At 38.6% G+C, this 22,861-nt stretch overlaps 8 non-coding genes across 8 annotated transcripts; all 8 read left to right on the top strand.

Annotated features, from left to right (window-relative positions):
• Positions 1-1,504: 1,504 nt before the first annotated feature.
• Positions 1,505-1,577, top strand: TRNAK-UUU (transfer RNA lysine (anticodon UUU)). The gene has a single exon. It is a non-coding gene; the product is annotated as a tRNA-Lys (tRNA).
• Positions 1,578-4,152: 2,575 nt separating this feature from the next.
• Positions 4,153-4,225, top strand: TRNAK-UUU (transfer RNA lysine (anticodon UUU)). The gene has a single exon. It is a non-coding gene; the product is annotated as a tRNA-Lys (tRNA).
• Positions 4,226-6,868: 2,643 nt separating this feature from the next.
• On the top strand, positions 6,869-6,941 carry TRNAK-UUU (transfer RNA lysine (anticodon UUU)). The gene has a single exon. It is a non-coding gene; the product is annotated as a tRNA-Lys (tRNA).
• A 4,563-nt stretch (positions 6,942-11,504) lies between these two features.
• TRNAK-UUU (transfer RNA lysine (anticodon UUU)) lies at positions 11,505-11,577 on the top strand. The gene has a single exon. It is a non-coding gene; the product is annotated as a tRNA-Lys (tRNA).
• A 997-nt stretch (positions 11,578-12,574) lies between these two features.
• TRNAK-UUU (transfer RNA lysine (anticodon UUU)) lies at positions 12,575-12,647 on the top strand. The gene has a single exon. It is a non-coding gene; the product is annotated as a tRNA-Lys (tRNA).
• Positions 12,648-15,527: 2,880 nt separating this feature from the next.
• Positions 15,528-15,600, top strand: TRNAK-UUU (transfer RNA lysine (anticodon UUU)). Its single transcript has one exon. It is a non-coding gene; the product is annotated as a tRNA-Lys (tRNA).
• A 2,856-nt stretch (positions 15,601-18,456) lies between these two features.
• Positions 18,457-18,529, top strand: TRNAK-UUU (transfer RNA lysine (anticodon UUU)). The gene has a single exon. It is a non-coding gene; the product is annotated as a tRNA-Lys (tRNA).
• A 2,884-nt stretch (positions 18,530-21,413) lies between these two features.
• TRNAK-UUU (transfer RNA lysine (anticodon UUU)) lies at positions 21,414-21,486 on the top strand. The gene has a single exon. It is a non-coding gene; the product is annotated as a tRNA-Lys (tRNA).
• The last annotated feature ends 1,375 nt before the right edge of the window (positions 21,487-22,861 follow it).

The raw sequence follows: 22,861 nt of genomic DNA, 5'->3' as shown, positions 1-22,861 counted from the left end.
AATCTCTCGACTTACCTTGCCTGAAATATATCTAAGTTGTCGATGAATGCACTTCCTTTTTTAAACAGGAGACATAGGTCAGTCAATGTTGTTGATATCGAAGTACGGCAGGGTGAGATTACGGTTGAGAAGGTAGCATGACATACTATAGCGTTATATGAATGATCAAATGAATTATTCAATTCCAGAGAGTGACAAGTGAAGATCAAGCCTAACTCTGAAGATATCATGGGTGTTGTTGGTCTGGACAACATTTATCTGAGAGCTTATTCCATGCACCAGTAATGTCCCTGGTATTTCATACGTATTAGATTAACTCTGTGACCTCCAAGTTTTAACCCATTTCCCATCGGCGGTAATGTTGGTTCCACTGTAAAGACATTTTCATTATCGACGTTCATGAGTCCTTTAAGCATTTCTAAAGCACTAATATTTTACCCTGGAGACGCCCATTGCTTAAGGAAAACATCAGTTCTAGTAATCTCTTCTCCTATGGTTTGCTACACCAAAGATGGAGTCAATGTAGTTGCTCTTCGCTGATCTTCTTTCAATTTAAGAATATCATTTTCTAAGTGTAAGGCCCGAAACTGGACTGTATATTCGATATTTCGTCTAGCTAGTTATCGTGGCATATCACATCCTTGCTTCTGTATGAAAAGTTTCCGTTAATAAATAATAATATCCTATTTGCTTTTTTGGCAGCTTCATCAAACAGCTAAAAGAACTTGAAGATGGTGGAAACAGTTACCTTTAGACTTCCCACACTAGGAATGTCCTTTTTCTTGTGGCCCAGCATTGTATGATAAGATTTTTTCGAGGTTTCCTTCTTCTATCAGCAGACATTTATTGACGTCAAATGGCATTTTCCAGTTTTTAAACTATTCGACAATCTTATGAAGATCCTCTTGCAACCTTAGCCTACTTTCTTCTGTTAAGACGGCATTGTCGACCTTTGTGTTACAAAGTTATTTAGCCCTACGTCAATATCGTTAATATAAATGATGAAAAGAGGACGCCCAAGTAAGAATCCCTGAGGGACCCTACTAGTAACTGGTGAAGACGGTGAATATTCACCATTCAATACGAGTCTTTACTTCCTATCACGTAACAAGGCTCCTAAATAATTTCCTCTGCAGCCAGTAATCCCCAAGACCTGGACTTTATGCATCAATCTAACGTTAGCGACTTTGTTGAATGCTTTGTGGGAGTCAAGAAATGTTATATGAATTACTTTTTTCTTGTCGTGGGTATTGAATAATTTCTGGTAAATCTTTTGGTTGTTTGTAAGGCATAATCTGCGATTTCTAAAACTATGATTTTACTTATGATGGTACTAGTGGCGTAGGTAGTAGTGTGAGGTGTTGGAGGAGGTGATGGTAGTGGTGATAGAGGAGATGTCCTTGGTTTCTGCTGCTCCTGTGGCGGCGCGGCGGTGTCAGTAAGGGCGAGAATTGTGGTTGATGCTGGTTGTGCCACTGGACAGTCAATAAGAGCATCATCAGAAGCCCGGATAGCTCAGTCGGTAGAGCATTAGGCTTTTAACCTAAGGGTCCAGGGTTCAAGTCCCTGTTCGGGCGATGTCTTTATAATTGATTTCAACGGGAAATTGAACTTATTAGTAAAAGGTTTGTCTTGTTAAGGGCTTTACAAAAAAAAAAAAAAAGAAAAGAAAAAAGAAAATGTATTCGTTACGGTGGGTACAGTAGCTGTAAGCACATAAATACAAAATGCATTTTAACCTCTAATTGTTGTCTGTAATGATGATATTCTGTAAAAGAATATGATACGGATAGATGATGGGTGATATCTGTAATACACTTGCAGGGTTTTTATGTATAACTCTTGTTTTTGAGTTATAGTAATTGCTGAAAATATTTGGAGAAAAGCTTTAGACGGTTCACCTACTGAACATATTGACACACAAGATTAAGGGACAGAATAATCCGAGTGTAAAACACTCCTTCCGTAACACACAAACAGTAATCATATAGAAATACCAGTAATACGTGGTAGGCAACCACAGACCGGGGAGATTACTTCCTCCTTGGTTATCGTATGGGTTTTGACAGCGATCTAGAGAGCTAACACCTGTCAACTTTCCCTCTCTGGTCCTGGTAGCTGTCTTAATTTCCCGCATGAATCACGCTTGTGTAGCTGGTAATCAGTCCACAGACACACACTCTCTCTATCCTACACACTCCACCACATAGTTTGAGGAACATCTGGTGAAAAGAACACAGATGAGACATAGATAGATAGATAGGTCGATAGATAGACAATGGATATAAATAGATGATGAGAGAGAGAGAGAGAGAGAGAGAGAGAGAGAGAGAGAGAGAGAGAGAGAGAGAGAGAGAGAGAGAGAGAGAGAGAGAGAGAGAGAGAGAGAGAGAGAGAGAGAGAGAGAGAGAGAGAGAGAGAGAGAGAGAGAGAGTTAAAGAAAAACACATCATATAGCGAAGATGAAGATAAGGGGGGTTGTCCTTAGCAGTACGTAAACAAAAACCCATACAAGTAGTGGAGGAAAACTATAGCAAAGCAAAGGTTATCTCCCAACCCTAGACTTCATCCGGCACACGCCAGATGAGAATGGGGTAAGAACTTACCTTGCAGGATGGATATGTCTGAACAAATGTTCATAGGAAAGTCTTGAGGTAGATTGAACATGAATACGTTATGCATCATGTTATCAACAACATGCATCTCTTCACTTTTTTGTTATAAACACAGTAGAAAGGATAAATTTGAGCTCCAACATCTCGACTTACCATGCCTAAATCATATCTAATGTCGATGAATGCAACAACGTTTCTTACTTGGATTTGTAAAGCAGGAGACATAGGCCAGTCAATGTTGGTATGATACTGAAGTACAGTTGAGAAGGTAGCATGACATACTATAGCGTTATTATGCCTGATCAAATGAATCATTCAACACCAGAGAGTGACAAGCGATTATTAAGCCTAATATTGAAGATATTATGGGTGTTGGTCTAGACAACATTTGTCTGAGAGCTTATTCCATGCATCAGTAATGTCTCTGGTAAAAAATAAAAGTATTTCATATGTATTAGATTAACTCTGTGACCTCTAAGTTTTAACCCATTTGCTATCGTCGGTAATGCTGGCTTCACTATAAATACATTATCATTTTCGACGTTGCTGAGTCCTTTGAGCATTTCTAAAACACTAATGATTTGCCCTGGAGACGCCCATTGCTTAAGGAAAACATCAATTCTAGCACTCTTTTCTAATATCCTTTGCTAAGTTTTTCTAAGTAGAAGGCCCTGAAACTGGACTGAATATTAGGTATTTGGTCTAACCTTTAAATAGTTATCTTGGCATATCACATCCTTGCTTTTCTATGTAAATTTGCATTAATAAATCTTTATTTCGCATTCATTTTCTTGGCAGCTTGATTAGACAGCTCAGAGAACTTGAAGATGGTGGAGACAGAAACCAATAGGTTTCTCACATTAGGAGCATCATTTTTCTTGTGGCCCATCATATCATAATTGATATATTTGTTGAGGTTACCTTCTTTTAGTAGCTGGCATTTATTGACGTTAAAGGGCATTTTCCTTTTATTCTTTTTTAAACGATTTTCCAATTTCATGTAGATAATCTTGTAATCTTAGTCTACTTTCTTCTGTTAAAGTGGTATTGGCGACCTTTGTGTTATATGGAAATTTGGCTACAATGTTACCTAGCTCTACGTCAATATCGTTAATATGAATGATGAAAAGAGTACGCCTAAGTAAGAATCAGAGAGGGAAACTACTAGCAACAGGTGAAGACAGTGAATATTCCCCATTTATTACGAGTCTTTACCTCCTGTCACGTAAGAAGACTCCTGTATAATTTCATCTGTAGCTAGTAATCGCCAAGGCCTGGACTTTATGCATCAATTCAATGTTAGGGACTTTGTCAAATGTTATGTGGCACTCCAGAAATGTTATATGAATTACTTTTTTCTTGTCGTGGGTATTGAATAATTCCTGGTAAATCTTTTGGTTGTTTGTAAGGCATAATCTGCGACTTCTAAAACTATGTTTTTACTTATGATGGTACTAGTGGCGTAGGTACGGTAGTGTGTGGTATCGTGGTTGATCCTGGTTGTCCCACTGGACAGTCAATAAGAGCATCATCAGAAGCCCGGATAGCTCAGTCGGTAGAGCATTAGGCTTTTAACCTAAGGGTCCAGGGTTCAAGTCCCTGTTCGGGTGATGTCTTTATAATTGATTTCAACGGGAAATTGAACTTATTAGTAAAAGGTTTGTCTTGTTAAGGGCTTTACCAAAAAAAAAAAAGAAAAAAGAAAAAAGAAAATGTATTCGTTACGGTGGGTACAGTAGCTGTAAGCAGATAAATACAAAATGCATTTTAACCTCTAATTGTTGTCTGTAATGATGATATTCTGTAAAAGAATATGATACGGATAGATGATGGGTGATATCTGTAATACACTTGCCTGGATTTTATGTATAACTCTTGTTCCTGAGTTATAGTAATTGCTGAAAATATTTGGAGAAAAGCTTTAGACGGTTCACCTACTGAACATATTGACACACAAGATTAAGGGACAGAATAATCCGAGTGTAAAACACTCCTTCCGTAACACACAAACAGTAATCATATAGAAATACCGGTAATACGTGGTAGGCAACCACAGACCGGGGAGATTACTTCCTCCTTGGTTATCGTATGGGTTTTGACAGCGATCTAGAGAGCTAACACCTGTCAACTTTCCCTCTCTGGACCAGGTAGCTGTCTTAATTTCCCGCATGAATCACGCTTGTGTAGCTGGTAATTAGTCCACAGACACACACTCTTTCTATCCTACACACTCCACCACATAGTTTGAGGAACATCTGGTGAAAAGAACATAGATGAGACATAGATAGATAGATAGGTCGATAGATAGACAATGGATATTAAATAGATAAATGAGAGAGAGAGAGAGAGAGAGAGAGAGAGAGAGAGAGAGAGAGAGAGAGAGAGAGAGAGAGAGAGAGAGAGAGAGAGAGAGAGAGAGAGAGAGAGAGAGAGAGAGAGAGAGAGAGAGAGAGAGAGAGTTAAAGAAAAACACATCACATATAGCGAAGATGAAGATAAGGGGGTTGTCCTTAGCAGTACGTAAACAAAAACCCATACAAGTAGTGGAGGAAAACTATAGCAAAGCAAAGGTTATCTCCCAATCCTAGACTTCATCCGGCACACGCCAGATGAGAAAGGGGTAAGAACTTACCTTGCAGGATGGATATATCTGAACAAATATTAATAGGAAAGTCTTGAGGTAGATTGAACATGAATACGTTATGCATCATGTTATCAACAACATGCATCTCTTCACTTTTTTGTTATAAACACAGTAGAAAGGATAAATTTGAGCTCCAACATCTCGACTTACCATGCCTAAATCATATCTAATGTCGATGAATGCAACAATGTTTCTTACTTGGATTTGTAAAGCAGGAGACATAGGCCAGTCAATGTTGGTATAACACTGAAGTACGGTTGAGAAGGTAGCATGACATACGATAGCGTTATTATGCCTGATCAAATGAATCATTCAACACCAGAGAGTGACAAGCGATTATTAAGCCTAATATTGAAGATATTATGGGTGTTGGTCTGGACAACATTTGTCTGAGAGCTTATTCCATGCATCAGTAATGTCTCTGGTAAAAAATAAAAGTATTTCATATGTATTAGATTAACTTTGTGACCTCTAAGTTTAACCCATTTGCTATCGTCGGTAATGCTGGCTTCACTATAAATACATTATCATTTTCGGTCCTTTGAGCATTTCTAAAACACTAATGATTTGCCCTGGAGACGCCCATTGCTTAAGGAAAACATCAATTCTAGCACTCTTTTCTGATATCGTTTGCTAAGTTTTTCTAAGTAGAAGGCCCGAAACTGGACTGAATATTAGGTATTTTGTCTAACCTTTAAATAGTTATCTTGGCATATCACATCCTTGCTTTTCTATGTAAATTTGCATTAATAAATCTTTATTTCGTATTTATTTTCTTGGCAGCTTGATTAGACAGCTTAGAGAACTTGAAGATGGTGGAGATAGAAACCAATAGGTTTCTCACATTAGGAGCATCATTTTTCTTGTGGCCCATCATATCATAATTGAAATATTTGTTGAGGTTACCTTCTTTTATCAGCCGACATTAATGACGTTAAATGGAATTTTCCATTTTTTTTTCTTTAGACTATTTGGCAATTTCATGTAGATAATCTTATAATCTTAGCCTGCTTTTTTCCGTTAAAATGGCATTGTCGACCTTTGTGTTATATGCAAATTTGGCTACAATGCTACCTAGCTCTACGTCAATATCGTTAATATAAATGATGAAAAGAGTACGCTTAAATAAGAATCAGGGAGGGAAACTACTAGCAACAGGTGAAGACGGTGAATATTCCCCATTTATTACGAGTCTTTACCTCCTGTCACGTAAGAAGACTCCTGTATAATTTCATCTGTAGCTAGTAATCGCCAAGGCCTGGACTTTATGCATCAATTCAATGTTAGGGACTTTGTCGAATGTTATGTGGCACTCCAAAAATGCTATGTGAATTACTTTTTTCTTGTCGTGGGTATTGAATAATTCCTGGTAAATCTTTTGGTTGTTTGTAAGGCATAATCTGCGACTTCTAAAACTATGATTTTACTTATGATGGTACTAGTGGCGTAGGTAGTAGTGTGAGGTGTTGGAGGAGGTGATGGTAGTGGTGGTAGAGGAGATGGCCCTGGCTTCTGCTGTTCCTGTGGCGGCGCGGCGGTGTCAGTGAGGGCGAGAATTGTGGTTGATGCACGTTGTACCACTGGACAGTCAATAAGAGCATCATCAGAAGCCCGGATAGCTCAGTCGGTAGAGCATTAGGCTTTTAACCTAAGGGTCCAGGGTTCAAGTCCCTGTTCGGGCGATACTTGTATAACTAAGTCCAACAGCAAATTGAACTTATTGGTAGAAAGTCTGTCCTGTTATGGAATTAAGAGAAAAAAAATAATTGTATTCCTTATGGTGGAAAAAGGAGTTGTAAGCAGAAAAATAGAAAATGGATTATAACCTTTTGTTATTGTTTGTATGGAAAATTATTTGTAAGAAAGTATGATACATCTTGATGAAGGATGGGTGATATTTCTAATACAATTCCATTGATTTTATATATAATTGTTGTTCCTGAATTATGCCAAACACTGAAAATCGTCGGAGAAAGTCTTTAGACGGTTCACCTTCTGAACATATTGACACACACAAGATTAAGAGATAGGATAATCCGAGTGTAAAACAATGCTTTCGTAACAAACAAACAGTAATCATATAGAAGTATCGGTAGCACGTTGTAGGCAACCATATTCTAGGGATATTACTTCCTCCTGGGTTATCGTATGGGTTTTGACAGCGGTCCAGTGAGCTGTCTGTCAACTTTCCCTCTCTGGTACAGGTAACTGTCTTAATTTTCCACATCAATCACACTCCATTACACACACTCCACTACATAGTTTGAGGAACATCTGGTGAAAAGAACACAGGTATGTTAGGCATGGTGGGAAGAACTCATACATATTGAAACGTCATGATTTGCTCAGTTCCTCCACTTCTCTTTCTCCTCACACTCCACACTTACTTTATACAAGTACATCACTCAGTGTCTACCCATACCCTACAATATATAATATATATACAATATATAATTCGTTGTTCAATAGAAGCATCAAAACAAAAAAAAAAGTAGTGCTAGCTTAATCAAAGATAAGATATATATATATATATATATATATATATATATATATATATATATATATATATATATATATATATATATATATATATATATATATATATATATATATATATATATATATATATATATGTGTACAGAATGGAAAAAGGTGAGAACAATGGAAGTAAGGGGAGTGGGGGAGGAATGGGATGTATTTAGGGAATCAGTGATGGATTGCGCAAAAGATGCTTGTGGCATGAGAAGAGTGGGAGGTGGGCTGTTTAGAAAGGGTAGTGAGTGGTGGGATGAAGAAGTAAGAGTATTAGTGAAAGAGAAGAGAGAGGCATTTGGACGATTTTTGCAGGGAAAAAATGCAATTGAGTGGGAGAAGTATAAAAGAAAGAGACAGGAGGTCAAGAGAAAGGTGCAAGAGGTGAAAAAAAGGGCAAATGAGAGTTGGGGTGAGAGACTATCAGTAAATTTTAGGGAGAATAAAAAGATGTTCTGGAAGGAGGTAAATAGGGTGCGTAAGACAAGGGAGCAAATGGGAACTTCAGTGAAGGGCGTAAATGGGGAGGTGATAACAAGTAGCGGTGATGTGAGAAGGAGATGGAATGAGTATTTTGAAGGTTTGTTGAATGTGTCTGATGACAGAGTGGCAGATATAGGGTGTTTGGGTCGAGGTGGTGTGCAAAGTGAGAGGGTTAGGGAAAATGATTTGGTAAACAGAGAAGAGGTAGTAAAAGCTTTGCGGAAGATGAAAGCCGGCAAGGCAGCAGGTTTGGATGGTATTGCAGTGGAATTTATTAAAAAAGGGGGTGACTGTATTGTTGACTGGTTGGTAAGGTTATTTAATGTATGTATGACTCATGGTGAGGTGCCTGAGGATTGGCGGAATGCGTGCATAGTGCCATTGTACAAAGGCAAAGGGGATAAGAGTGAGTGCTCAAATTACAGAGGTATAAGTCTGTTGAGTATTCCTGGTAAATTATATGGGAGGGTATTGATTGAGAGGGTGAAGGCATGTACAGAGCATCAGATTGGGGAAGAGCAGTGCGGTTTCAGAAGTGGTAGAGGATGTGTGGATCAGGTGTTTGCTTTGAAGAATGTATGTGAGAAATACTTAGAAAAGCGAATGGATTTGTATGTAGCATTTATGGATCTGGAGAAGGCATATGATAGAGTTGATAGAGATGCTCTGTGGAAGGTATTAAGAATATATGGTGTGGGAGGCAAGTTGTTAGAAGCAGTGAAAAGTTTTTATCGAGGATGTAAGGCATGTGTACGTGTAGGAAGAGAGGAAAGTGATTGGTTCTCAGTGAATGTAGGTTTGCGGCAGGGGTGTGTGATGTCTCCATGGTTGTTTAATTTGTTTATGGATGGGGTTGTTAGGGAGGTAAATGCAAGAGTCCTGGAAAGAGGGGCAAGTATGAAGTCTGTTGGGGATGAGAGAGCTTGGGAAGTGAGTCAGTTGTTGTTCGCTGATGATACAGCGCTGGTGGCTGATTCATGTGAGAAACTGCAGAAGCTGGTGACTGAGTTTGGTAAAGTGTGTGGAAGAAGAAAGTTAAGAGTAAATGTGAATAAGAGCAAGGTTATTAGGTACAGTAGGGGTGAGGGTCAAGTCAATTGGGAGGTGAGTTTGAATGGAGAAAAACTGGAGGAAGTGAAGTGTTTTAGATATCTGGGAGTGGACCTGTCAGCGGATGGAACCATGGAAGCGGAAGTGGATCATAGGGTGGGGGAGGGGGCGAAAATTTTGGGAGCCTTGAAAAATGTGTGGAAGTCGAGAACATTATCTCGGAAAGCAAAAATGGGTATGTTTGAAGGAATAGTGGTTCCAACAATGTTGTATGGTTGCGAGGCGTGGGCTATGGATAGAGATGTGCGCAGGAGGATGGATGTGCTGGAAATGAGATGTTTGAGGACAATGTGTGGTGTGAGGTGGTTTGATTGAGTAAGTAACGTAAGGGTAAGAGAGATGTGTGGAAATAAAAAGAGCGTGGTTGAGAGAGCAGAAGAGGGTGTTTTGAAATGGTTTGGTCACATGGAGAGAATGAGTGAGGAAAGATTGACCAAGAGGATATATGTGTCGGAGGTGGAGGGAACGAGGAGAAGGGAGAGACCAAATTGGAGGTGGAAAGATGGAGTGAAAAAGATTTTGTGTGATCGGGGCCTGAACATGCAGGAGGGTGAAAGGAGGGCAAGGAATAGAGTGAATTGGAGCGATGTGGTATACAGGGGTTGACGTGCTGTCGGTGGATTGAATCAGGGCATGTGAAGCGTCTGGGGTAAACCATGGAAAGCTGTGTAGGTATGTATATTTGCGTGTGTGGACGTATATATACATGTGTATGGGGGTGGGTTGGGCCATTTCTTTCGTCTGTTTCCTTGCGCTACCTCGCAAACGCGGGAGACAGCGACAAAGTATAATAAAAAAAAAATAAATATTATGGGTGTTGGTCTAGACAACATTTGTCTGAGAGCTTATTCCATATATCAGTATTGTCTCTGGTAAAAAAGAAAAGTATTTCATGTGTATCAGATTAACTCTGTGACCTCTAAGTTTTAACCCATTTCCTATCGTCGGTAATGCTGGCTTCACTGTAAAGACATTTTCATTATCGACTTTGCTGAGTCCTTTAAGCATTTCTAAAACACTAATGATTTGTCCTGGAGACGCCCATTGCTTAGGGAAAATATCATTTCTAGCATTTTCTTCTCAAATCGCTTGCTAAGCAAAGATGGAGGCAATGTAATTGCTCTTTGCTGAGCTACTTTCATCTTAAGAATATCCTTTTCTAAGTGGAAGACCTGAAACTGTACTGTATATTAGGTATTTGGTCTAACCTTTGAATAGTTATCTTGGCATATCACATCCTTGCTTTTGTTTGCAAAGTTTGCGTTAAAGAATCATAATTTCATATTTGTTTTCTTAGCAGCTTGATTAGACAGCTTAGAGAACTTGAAGATGATGGAGACTGAAACCAATAGGTTTCCCCACATTAGGAGCGTCCTTCTTCTTGTGGCCCATCATTTCATAATTGAAATATTTATTGCGGTTACCTTCCTTTAGCAGCTGACATTCATTGACGTCAAATGGCATTTTCCATTTTTAGACTCTTCGACAATTTCATGTAGATAATCTTGTAATCTTAGCCTACTTCTTCTGTTAAAATGGCATTGCCGACTTTTGTGTTATATGCAAATTTGGCTACAATGTTACCTAGCCCTACGTCAATATCGTTAATATAGATGAGGAAAAGAGTACGTCTAAGTAAGAATCAGTGAGGGAAGTTGCTAGTAACGGGTGAAGACGGTGAATATTCATCATTAATTACGAGTCTTTACCTCCTATCACGTAAGAGGACTCCTGTATAATTCCATCTGCAGCCAGTAATCACCAAGGCCTGGACTTTATGCATCAATTCAACGTTGGGACTTTGTCGAATGATATGTGGCACTCCAGAAACGTTATACGAATTACTTTTTTATTGTCGTGGGTATTGAAAAATTTCTGGTAAATCTCAAGGAGGCTTGTAAGGCATAATCTGCGACTTCTAATACTATACTTTTGGTTGTGATGGTACTAGTGGCGTAGGTACGGTAGTGTGTGGTGTTGGAGGTGGTGGTGGTAGTGGTGGTAGAGAAGATGGCCCTGGCTTCTGCTGATGCTGCTGCGGCGCGGCGGTGTCAGCAAGGGCGAGAATCGTGGTTGATCCTGGTTGTACCACTCGACGGTCAATAACAACATCATCAGAAGCCCGGATAGCTCAGTCGGTAGAGCATTAGGCTTTTAACCTAAGGGTCCAGGGTTCAAATCCCTGTTCGGGCGATACTTGTATAACTAAGGCCAACAGGAAATTGAACTTATTAGTAGAAAGTCTGTCCTGTTAAGGATTTTACAAAAAAAAAAAAAAAGAAAAATTGTATTTGTCACGGTGGAGAGAGTAGTTGTAAGCCAAAAAATATATAATTGATTATAACCTTTAGTTGTTGTTTGTTATGAAAATAATAAAAAGTATGATATAGAGAGATGATGGGTGATATTTTGAATTCAATTCCATTGATTGTTTGTATAATTGTTGTTCCTGAGTTATACGAAATTCTGAAAATAGTCGGAGAAAGTCTTTAGACGGTTCACCTTCTGAACACATTGACACAAACAAGATTAAGAAATAGGATAATCCAAGTGTAAAACAATGCTTTCGCAACACACAAAAGGTAATCATATAGAAATACCCGCAGAACGTAGTAGGCAATCACATTCTACGGATATTACTTCCTCCTAGGTTATCATATGGGGTTTGACAGCGATCTAGTGAGCTAACGTCTGTCAACTTTCCCTCTCTGGTACAGGTAGCTGTCTTAATTTTACGCATTTCCGCATCAATCACGCTTGTGGTGAATGTTCGCCATTCATTAAGAGTCTTTGCCTCCTATCACGTAAGAAGACTCCTGTATAATTTCCTATGCAGCCAGTAATCACCAAGGCCTAGACTTTATGCATCAATTCAACGTTGGGGACTTTGTCTCATGTTATGTGGGACTCTAGAAATGATATATCAATTAGTTTCTTATTGTAGTGGGTATTGAATAATTCCTGGTAAATCTCAAGTGGCTTGTGACGCATAATCGTCGTCTTCTAAAACTATACTTTTGGTTGTGATGGTACTAGTGGCGTAGGTACGGTAGTGTATGGTTGTGGTGGTAGTGGTGGTAGAGGAGATGGCCCTGGCTTCTGCTGCTGCGGCGCGGCGGTGTCAGTAAGGGCGAGAATCGTGGTTGATGCAGGTTGTACCACTGGACAGTCAATAACAACATCATCAGAAGCCCGGATAGCTCAGTCGGTAGAGCATTAGGCTTTTAACCTAAGGGTCCAGGGTTCAAGTCCCTGTTCGGGCGATACTTGTATAACTAAGGCCAACAGCAAATTGAGCTTATTAGTAGAAAGTCTGTCCTGTTAAGGATTGTACAAAAAAAAAAAAAAATGTATTTGTTACGGTGGAAAAAGTAGATGTAAGCACAAAAATACAAAATGGATTATAGCCTTTAGTCGTTGTTTGCTTTGAAAATAATCTGTAAAAAGTATGACACAGATAGGTGATGGGTGATATTCTTAATAAAATTATATTGATTTTGTGTATAATTGTTGTTCCTGAATTATGCCAAACACTGAAAATCGTCGGAGAAAGTCTTTAGACGGTTCACCTTCTGAACATACTGACACACACAAGATTAAGAGATAGGATAATCCGAGTGTAAAACAATGCTTTCGTAACAAACAAACAGTAATTATATAGAAGTATCGGTAGCACGTTGTAGGCAACCATATTCTAGGGACATTACTTCCTCCTGGGTTATCGTATGGGTTTTGACAGAGATCCAGTGAGCTAACGTCTGTCAATTTTCCCTCTCTGGTACAGTTAGTTGTCTTAATTTTCCGCATCAATCACACTCCCCTACACACACTCCACTTCATAGTTTGAGCAACATCTGGAGAAAAGAACACAGATATGTTAGGTATGGTGGGAAGAACTCATACATATTGAGACGTCATGATTTGCTCAGTTCCTCCACTTTCTTCTTACACTCTACACGTACTTTATACAAGTACATCACTCAGTGTCTACCCATGCCCTACAATTAGTACATAGAGGTTTATATATTCATTATCCAATGCAAGCATAAAAACAAAAGACACAGTGGTGCTAGCTTACGCCAAGATGAGATATAAATAGATAGATAGCTGGATAGGTAGGTAAATAAGTCGATAGACAGACAAATAGCTATTAAAATACATAGATGAGAGAGAGAGAGAGAGAGAGAGAGAGAGAGAGAGAGAGAGAGAGAGAGAGAGAGAGAGAGAGAGAGAGAGAGAGAGAGAGAGAGAGAGAGAGAGAGAGAGAGTGTTGATGATGACATATATCACATATAACGAAGGTTGAAGGTGAGGGGGTCGTCCTCAGGAGTATTTAAACAAAAACCCATCAAAGTAGTGGAGGAAAACTATGGGAAAGCAAAGGTTATCTCCCCATCCTAGAATTTATCCGGCACACGCCAGATGGGAAACGGGTAAGAACTTACCTTACAGGATGAATATTTATGAACCAAATGTTCATAGGAAAGTCTTGAGGTAGACTGAAAATGAATACGTTATGCATCACGTTATCAATAACATGCATTTCTTGAATTTTTTTATTATAAACACAGTAGAAAAGATAAATTTGAGCTCCAACCTCTCGACTTAGTATGCCTAAATTATACATGATGTCGATGAATGCTACAGTATTTCTTACTTGGCTATTAAAGCAGGAGACATAGGTCAGTCAATGCTGGCCTGATCCTGAAGTACGGCCAGGGAGATATTAGTGGTTGAGAAGGTAGCATGACGCACTATAGCGTTATCATGAATGATGAAATGAATTATTCAAAACCAGAGTGACAAGTGATTACTTAGCCTAATTCTGAAGATATTATGGGAGTTGGTCTGGGGAACATTTGTCTGAGAGCTTATTCCATGCATTAGTAATGTGTCTGGTAAATATTGAAAAGTATTTCATACGTATTAGATTAAATCTGTGATCTCTAAGTTTTACCCACATCCTGTCGTTGGTAATGTTGGCTCCACTTTAATGATATTTTGATTATTGACGTTTCTAAGTCCTTTAAGCATGTTTAAAACACTAATGATTTGTCCTGGAGACGATCATTGCTGATGGAAAATATCAGTTCTAGTAATCTCTTCTCATATCGTTTTCTACGCAAAGATGGAGTCAATGTAATTGCTCTTCGCTGAAGTACTTTCTATTTAAGAGTATCCTTTCTATGTGGAAGGCCCGAAACTGGGCTGAACATTCGGTATTTGGTCTAACCTGTAAATACTTATCGTGTCATATCACATCCTTGCTTTGTATGTAAAGTTTGCGTTAATAAACCGTAATTTCTCATTTGTTTTCTTGGCAGCTTGATTAGACAGCTTAGAGAACTTGAAGATGGTGGAGACAGAAACCTATAGGTTTCCCAAGTTAAGAGCGATGTTTTTCTTGTGGCTCATCATTTCATTATTGAAATATTTGTTGCGATTACTTTCTTTTAGCAGCTGACATTCATTGTCGTTGAATGGCATTTTTTTTTTTTTTTTTTTTTTACACTATTCGACAATTTTATGTAGATACTCTTGTAATCTTAGCCTACTTTCTTCTGTTAAAATGGCATTGCCGACCTTAGTGTTGTATGCTAATTTAGCTACAATGCTACCTAGCCCTACGTTAATATCGTTAATATAAATGATGAAAAGAGACCGCCTAAGGAAGAATCAGTGAGGTAAACTACTAGTAGCAGGTGAAGACGGTGAATATTCCCCATTCCTTACGAATCTTTACCTCCTATCACGTAAGAAGACTCCTGTATAATTTCATCTGTAGCAAGTAATCACCAAGGCCTGGACCTTATGCATCAATTCAACGTTGCGGACTTTATCGAATGTTATGTGGCACTCCAGAAATGTTCTCTCAATTACTTGTTTATTGTTGTGGGTATTCAATAATTCCTGGTGAACCTTAATGTAGGTTGTGAGGCATAATCTGCGTCTTCAAAAACGATACTTTTGGTTGTGATGTTACTAATGGCGTAGGTACGGTAGTGTGTGGTGTTGGAGGTGGTGATAGAGGAGATGGCCCTGGCTATTGTTGCTCCTGTGGCGGCGCGGCGGTGTCAGTAAGGGCGAGAATCGTGGTTGATGCTGGTTGTCCCACTGGACAGTCAATAACAACATCATCAGAAGCCCGGATAGCTCAGTCGGTAGAGCATTAGGCTTTTAACCTAAGGGTCCAGGGTTCAAATCCCTGTTCGGGCGATACTTGTATAACTAAGGCCAACAGGAAATTGAGCTTATTAGTAGAAAGTCTGTCCTGTTAAGGATTGTACAAAAAAAAAAAAATGTATTTGTTACGGTGGAAAAAGTAGATGTAAGCACAAAAATACAAAATGGATTATAGCCTTTGTTGTTGTTTGTTATGAAAATAATCTGTAAAAAGTATGACACAGATAGGTGATGCTTGATTTTTTTAATGAAATTCCATTGATTTTGTGTATAATTGTTGTTCCTGAATTATGCCAAATGCCGAAAATCGTCGGAGAAAGTTTTTAGACGGTTCACCTTCTGAACATACTGACACACACAAGATTAAGAGATAGGATAATCCGAGTGTAAAACAATGCTTTCGTAACAAACAAACAGTAATCATATAGAAGTATCGGTAGCACGTTGTAGGCAACCATATTCTAGGGACATTACTTCCTCCTGGGTTATCATATGGGTTTTGACAGAGATCTAGAGAGCTAACGTCTGTCTACTTTCCCTCTCTGGTGCAGTTAGTTGTCTTAATTTTCCGTATCTATCACACTCCACTACACACACTTCACTTCATAGTTTGAGGAACATCTGGTAAAAAGAACACAGATATGTTAGGCATGGTGGGAAGAACACATACATATTGAGACGTCATGATTTTCTCAGTTCCTCCACTTATCTTTCTGCTCACACTCCACACTTACTTTATACAAGTATATCACTCAGTGTCTACCATACCCTACAATTAGTATATAGAAGTTTATATATCCATTGTCCAATACTAGCATAAAAACTAAAGACACGTAGTGCTAGCTTACTCCAAGATGAAATACAAATAGATAGCTGGATAGGTAGATAGATAGGTCGATAGATATAAAAATAGGTAGATGAGAGAGAGAGAGAGAGAGAGAAGGAGAGAAGAGAGAGAGAGAGAGAGAGAGAGAAAAAGAGAGAGAGAGAGAGAGAGAGAGGAGAGAGAGAGAGAGAGAGAGAGAGAGAGAGAGAAGGAGAGAGAGAGAGAGGTTAAAGAAGACACATATCACATATAACGAAGGTTGAAGGTAAGGGGGTTGTCCTTAGCAGTACATAAAGAATAACCCATAAAAAAGTGGAGGAAAACTATGGCAAAGCAAAGGATATTTCCCCATCTTGGAATTTATCCCGGGTCACGCTAGATTGGAAAAGGGTAAGAACTTACCTTACATGATGAATATTTATGAACCAAATGTTCATAGGAAAGTCTTGAGGTAGATTGAACATGAGTACGTTATTCATCACGTTATCAATAACATGCGTCTATTAAAATTTTTGTTATAAACACAGTAGAAAGGATAAATTTGAGCTTCAACCTCTCGACTCACCATGCCTAAATCATACCTGATGTCGATGAATGGTAATGTTTCTTACTTGGCTTTTAAAGCAGGAGACATAGGTCAGTCAATGTTGATCTGATACTGAAGTACGGCCAGGGAGATATTAGTGGTTGAGAAGGGAGCATGACGCACTATAGCGTTATCATGAATGATGAAATAAGTCATTCAAAACCAGAGTGACAATGATTACTTAGTCTAATTCTGAAGATATTATGGGAGTTGGTCTGGGGAAGATTTGTCTGAGAGCTTATTCCATGCATTAGTAATGTGTCTGGTAAATATTGAAAAGTATTTCATACGTATTAGATTAAACCTGTGATCACTAAGTTTTACCCATTTCCTGTCGTTGGTAATGTTGGCTCTACTTTAAAGATATTTTGATTATTGACGTTGTTAATCCTTTAAGCATTTCTAAAACAATAGAAATTTGACACGGAGACGCCCATTGCTTAGGAAAAACATCAATTCCAGTAACCTCTTCTCATATCGTTTACTAAGCAAAGATGGAGTCAATGTAATTGCTCTTCGCTGAGCTACTTTCAATTAAGAATATCCTTTTCTAAGTGGAAGGCCCGAAACTGATTGTATATTCGGTATTTGGTCTAACCTTTAAACAGTTATTGTGACATATCACATACTTGCTTTGAATGTAAAGGTTGCGTTAATAAATCATATTTTCGTATTTGTTCTCTTGGCAGCTTGATTAGACAGCTTAGAGAACTTGAAGATGGTGGAGACAGAAACCTATAGGTTTCCCACATTAGAGCGTCCTTTTCTTGTGGCCCATCATTTCATAAGTGAAAATATTTGTTGCGGTTTCTTTCTTTTAGCAGCTGACATTTATTGACGTTAAATGGCATTTTCCATTTTTAGACTTCGACAATTTTATGTAGATACTCCTGTAATCTTAGCCTACTTTCTTTTGTCAAAATGGCATTGCCGACCTATGTGTAATATGGAACTTTGGCTACAATGTACCTAGCCCTACGTCAATATCGTTAATATAAATGTTGAAAAGAGTACGCCTCAGTAGGAATCAGTGAGGGAAACTACTAGTAACGGGTGAAGACGGAAATCTACGAGTCTTTCCCTCTATCACGTTAAGAAGACTCCTGCATGAATTTCATCTTGCAGCCAGTAATCACCAAGGCCTGGACTTTATGCATCAATTCAACGTTGGGACTTTGTCGAATGTTATGTGGGCACTCTAGAAATGATATATCAATTAGTTTTTATTGTGTGGGTATTGAATAATTCCTGGTAAATCTCAAGTGGCTTGTGACGCATAATCGTCGTCTTCTAAAACTATACTTTTGGTTGTGATGGTACTAGTGGCGTAGGTACGGTAGTGTATGGTTGTGGTGGTAGTGGTGGTAGAGGAGATGGCCCTGGCTTCTGCTGCTGCGGCGCGGCGGTGTCAGTAAGGGCGAGAATCGTGGTTAATCCTGGTTGTACCACTGGACAGTCAATAACAACATCATCAGAAGCCCGGATAGCTCAGTCGGTAGAGCATTAGGCTTTTAACCTAAGGGTCCAGGGTTCAAGTCCCTGTTCGGGCGATACTTGTATAACTAAGGCCAACAGCAAATTGAGCTTATTAGTAGAAAGTCTGTCCTGTTAAGGATTGTACAAAAAAAAAAAAAATGTATTTGTTACGGTGGAAAAAGTAGATGTAAGCACAAAAATACAAAATGGATTATAGCCTTTAGTCATTGTTTGCTTTGAAAATAATCTGTAAAAAGTATGACACAGATAGGTGATGGGTGATATTCTTAATAAAATTATATTGATTTTGTGTATAATTGTTGTTCCTGAATTATGCCAAACACTGAAAATCGTCGGAGAAAGTCTTTAGACGGTTCACCTTCTGAACATACTGACACACACAAGATTAAGAGATAGGATAATCCGAGTGTAAAACAATGCTTTCGTAACAAACAAACAGTAATTATATAGAAGTATCGGTAGCACGTTGTAGGCAACCATATTCTAGGGACATTACTTCCTCCTGGGTTATCGTATGGGTTTTGACAGAGATCCAGTGAGCTAACGTCTGTCAATTTTCCCTCTCTGGTACAGTTAGTTGTCTTAATTTTCCGCATCAATCACACTCCCCTACACACACTCCACTTCATAGTTTGAGCAACATCTGGAGAAAAGAACACAGATATGTTAGGTATGGTGGGAAGAACTCATACATATTGAGACGTCATGATTTGCTCAGTTCCTCCACTTTCTTCTTACACTCTACACGTACTTTATACAAGTACATCACTCAGTGTCTACCCATGCCCTACAATTAGTACATAGAGGTTTATATATTCATTATCCAATGCAAGCATAAAAACAAAAGACACAGTGGTGCTAGCTTACGCCAAGATGAGATATAAATAGATAGATAGCTGGATAGGTAGGTAAATAAGTCGATAGACAGACAAATAGCTATTAAAATACATAGATGAGAGAGAGAGAGAGAGAGAGAGAGAGAGAGAGAGAGAGAGAGAGAGAGAGAGAGAGAGAGAGAGAGAGAGAGAGAGAGAGAGAGAGAGAGAGAGAGAGAGAGAGTGTTGATGATGACATATATCACATATAACGAAGGTTGAAGGTGAGGGGGTCGTCCTCAGGAGTATTTAAACAAAAACCCATCAAAGTAGTGGAGGAAAACTATGGGAAAGCAAAGGTTATCTCCCCATCCTAGAATTTATCCGGCACACGCCAGATGGGAAACGGGTAAGAACTTACCTTACAGGATGAATATTTATGAACCAAATGTTCATAGGAAAGTCTTGAGGTAGACTGAAAATGAATACGTTATGCATCACGTTATCAATAACATGCATTTCTTGAATTTTTTTATTATAAACACAGTAGAAAAGATAAATTTGAGCTCCAACCTCTCGACTTAGTATGCCTAAATTATACATGATGTCGATGAATGCTACAGTATTTCTTACTTGGCTATTAAAGCAGGAGACATAGGTCAGTCAATGCTGGCCTGATCCTGAAGTACGGCCAGGGAGATATTAGTGGTTGAGAAGGTAGCATGACGCACTATAGCGTTATCATGAATGATGAAATGAATTATTCAAAACCAGAGTGACAAGTGATTACTTAGCCTAATTCTGAAGATATTATGGGAGTTGGTCTGGGGAACATTTGTCTGAGAGCTTATTCCATGCATTAGTAATGTGTCTGGTAAATATTGAAAAGTATTTCATACGTATTAGATTAAATCTGTGATCTCTAAGTTTTACCCACATCCTGTCGTTGGTAATGTTGGCTCCACTTTAATGATATTTTGATTATTGACGTTTCTAAGTCCTTTAAGCATGTTTAAAACACTAATGATTTGTCCTGGAGACGATCATTGCTGATGGAAAATATCAGTTCTAGTAATCTCTTCTCATATCGTTTTCTACGCAAAGATGGAGTCAATGTAATTGCTCTTCGCTGAAGTACTTTCTATTTAAGAGTATCCTTTTCTATGTGGAAGGCCCGAAACTGGGCTGAACATTCGGTATTTGGTCTAACCTGTAAATACTTATCGTGTCATATCACATCCTTGCTTTGTATGTAAAGTTTGCGTTAATAAACCGTAATTTCTCATTTGTTTTCTTGGCAGCTTGATTAGACAGCTTAGAGAACTTGAAGATGGTGGAGACAGAAACCTATAGGTTTCCCAAGTTAAGAGCGATGTTTTTCTTGTGGCTCATCATTTCATTATTGAAATATTTGTTGCGATTACTTTCTTTTAGCAGCTGACATTCATTGTCGTTGAATGGCATTTTTTTTTTTTTTTTTTTTTTTTACACTATTCGACAATTTTATGTAGATACTCTTGTAATCTTAGCCTACTTTCTTCTGTTAAAATGGCATTGCCGACCTTAGTGTTGTATGCTAATTTAGCTACAATGCTACCTAGCCCTACGTTAATATCGTTAATATAAATGATGAAAAGAGACCGCCTAAGGAAGAATCAGTGAGGTAAACTACTAGTAGCAGGTGAAGACGGTGAATATTCCCCATTCCTTACGAATCTTTACCTCCTATCACGTAAGAAGACTCCTGTATAATTTCATCTGTAGCAAGTAATCACCAAGGCCTGGACCTTATGCATCAATTCAACGTTGCGGACTTTATCGAATGTTATGTGGCACTCCAGAAATGTTCTCTCAATTACTTGTTTATTGTTGTGGGTATTCAATAATTCCTGGTGAACCTTAATGTAGGTTGTGAGGCATAATCTGCGTCTTCAAAAACGATACTTTTGGTTGTGATGTTACTAATGGCGTAGGTACGGTAGTGTGTGGTGTTGGAGGTGGTGATAGAGGAGATGGCCCTGGCTATTGTTGCTCCTGTGGCGGCGCGGCGGTGTCAGTAAGGGCGAGAATCGTGGTTGATGCTGGTTGTCCCACTGGACAGTCAATAACAACATCATCAGAAGCCCGGATAGCTCAGTCGGTAGAGCATTAGGCTTTTAACCTAAGGGTCCAGGGTTCAAATCCCTGTTCGGGCGATACTTGTATAACTAAGGCCAACAGGAAATTGAGCTTATTAGTAGAAAGTCTGTCCTGTTAAGGATTGTACAAAAAAAAAAAAATGTATTTGTTACGGTGGAAAAAGTAGATGTAAGCACAAAAATACAAAATGGATTATAGCCTTTGTTGTTGTTTGTTATGAAAATAATCTGTAAAAAGTATGACACAGATAGGTGATGCTTGATATTTTTAATGAAATTCCATTGATTTTGTGTATAATTGTTGTTCCTGAATTATGCCAAATGCCGAAAATCGTCGGAGAAAGTTTTTAGACGGTTCACCTTCTGAACATACTGACACACACAAGATTAAGAGATAGGATAATCCGAGTGTAAAACAATGCTTTCGTAACAAACAAACAGTAATCATATAGAAGTATCGGTAGCACGTTGTAGGCAACCATATTCTAGGGACATTACTTCCTCCTGGGTTATCATATGGGTTTTGACAGAGATCTAGAGAGCTAACGTCTGTCTACTTTCCCTCTCTGGTGCAGTTAGTTGTCTTAATTTTCCGTATCTATCACACTCCACTACACACACTTCACTTCATAGTTTGAGGAACATCTGGTAAAAAGAACACAGATATGTTAGGCATGGTGGGAAGAACACATACATATTGAGACGTCATGATTTTCTCAGTTCCTCCACTTATCTTTCTGCTCACACTCCACACTTACTTTATACAAGTATATCACTCAGTGTCTACCCATACCCTACAATTAGTATATAGAAGTTTATATATCCATTGTCCAATACTAGCATAAAAACTAAAGACACGGTAGTGCTAGCTTACTCCAAGATGAAATACAAATAGATAGCTGGATAGGTAGATAGATAGGTCGATAGATATAAAAATAGGTAGATGAGAGAGAGAGAGAGAGAGAGAGAGAGAGAGAGAGAGAGAGAGAGAGAGAGAGAGAGAGAGAGAGAGAGAGAGAGAGAGAGAGAGAGAGAGAGAGAGAGAGAGAGAGAGAGAGAGAGAGAGAGAGGAGAGAGAGAGAGAGGTTAAAGAAGACACATATCACATATAACGAAGGTTGAAGGTAAGGGGGTTGTCCTTAGCAGTACATAAAGAATAACCCATAAAAAAGTGGAGGAAAACTATGGCAAAGCAAAGGATATTTCCCCATCTTGGAATTTATCCGGCTCACGCTAGATTGGAAAGGTGTAAGAACTTACCTTACATGATGAATATTTATGAACCAAATGTTCATAGGAAAGTCTTGAGGTAGATTGAACATGAGTACGTTATTCATCACGTTATCAATAACATGCGTCTATTAAAATTTTTGTTATAAACACAGTAGAAAGGATAAATTTGAGCTTCAACCTCTCGACTCACCATGCCTAA

This window comes from Panulirus ornatus, chromosome 4 (assembly GCF_036320965.1).
Source record: "Panulirus ornatus isolate Po-2019 chromosome 4, ASM3632096v1, whole genome shotgun sequence".
Taxonomy (NCBI): Eukaryota; Metazoa; Arthropoda; class Malacostraca; order Decapoda; family Palinuridae; genus Panulirus; species Panulirus ornatus.
The sequence above is the reverse complement of the archived record's forward strand: the minus strand, read 5'-3'. Positions and strand labels throughout refer to the sequence as shown.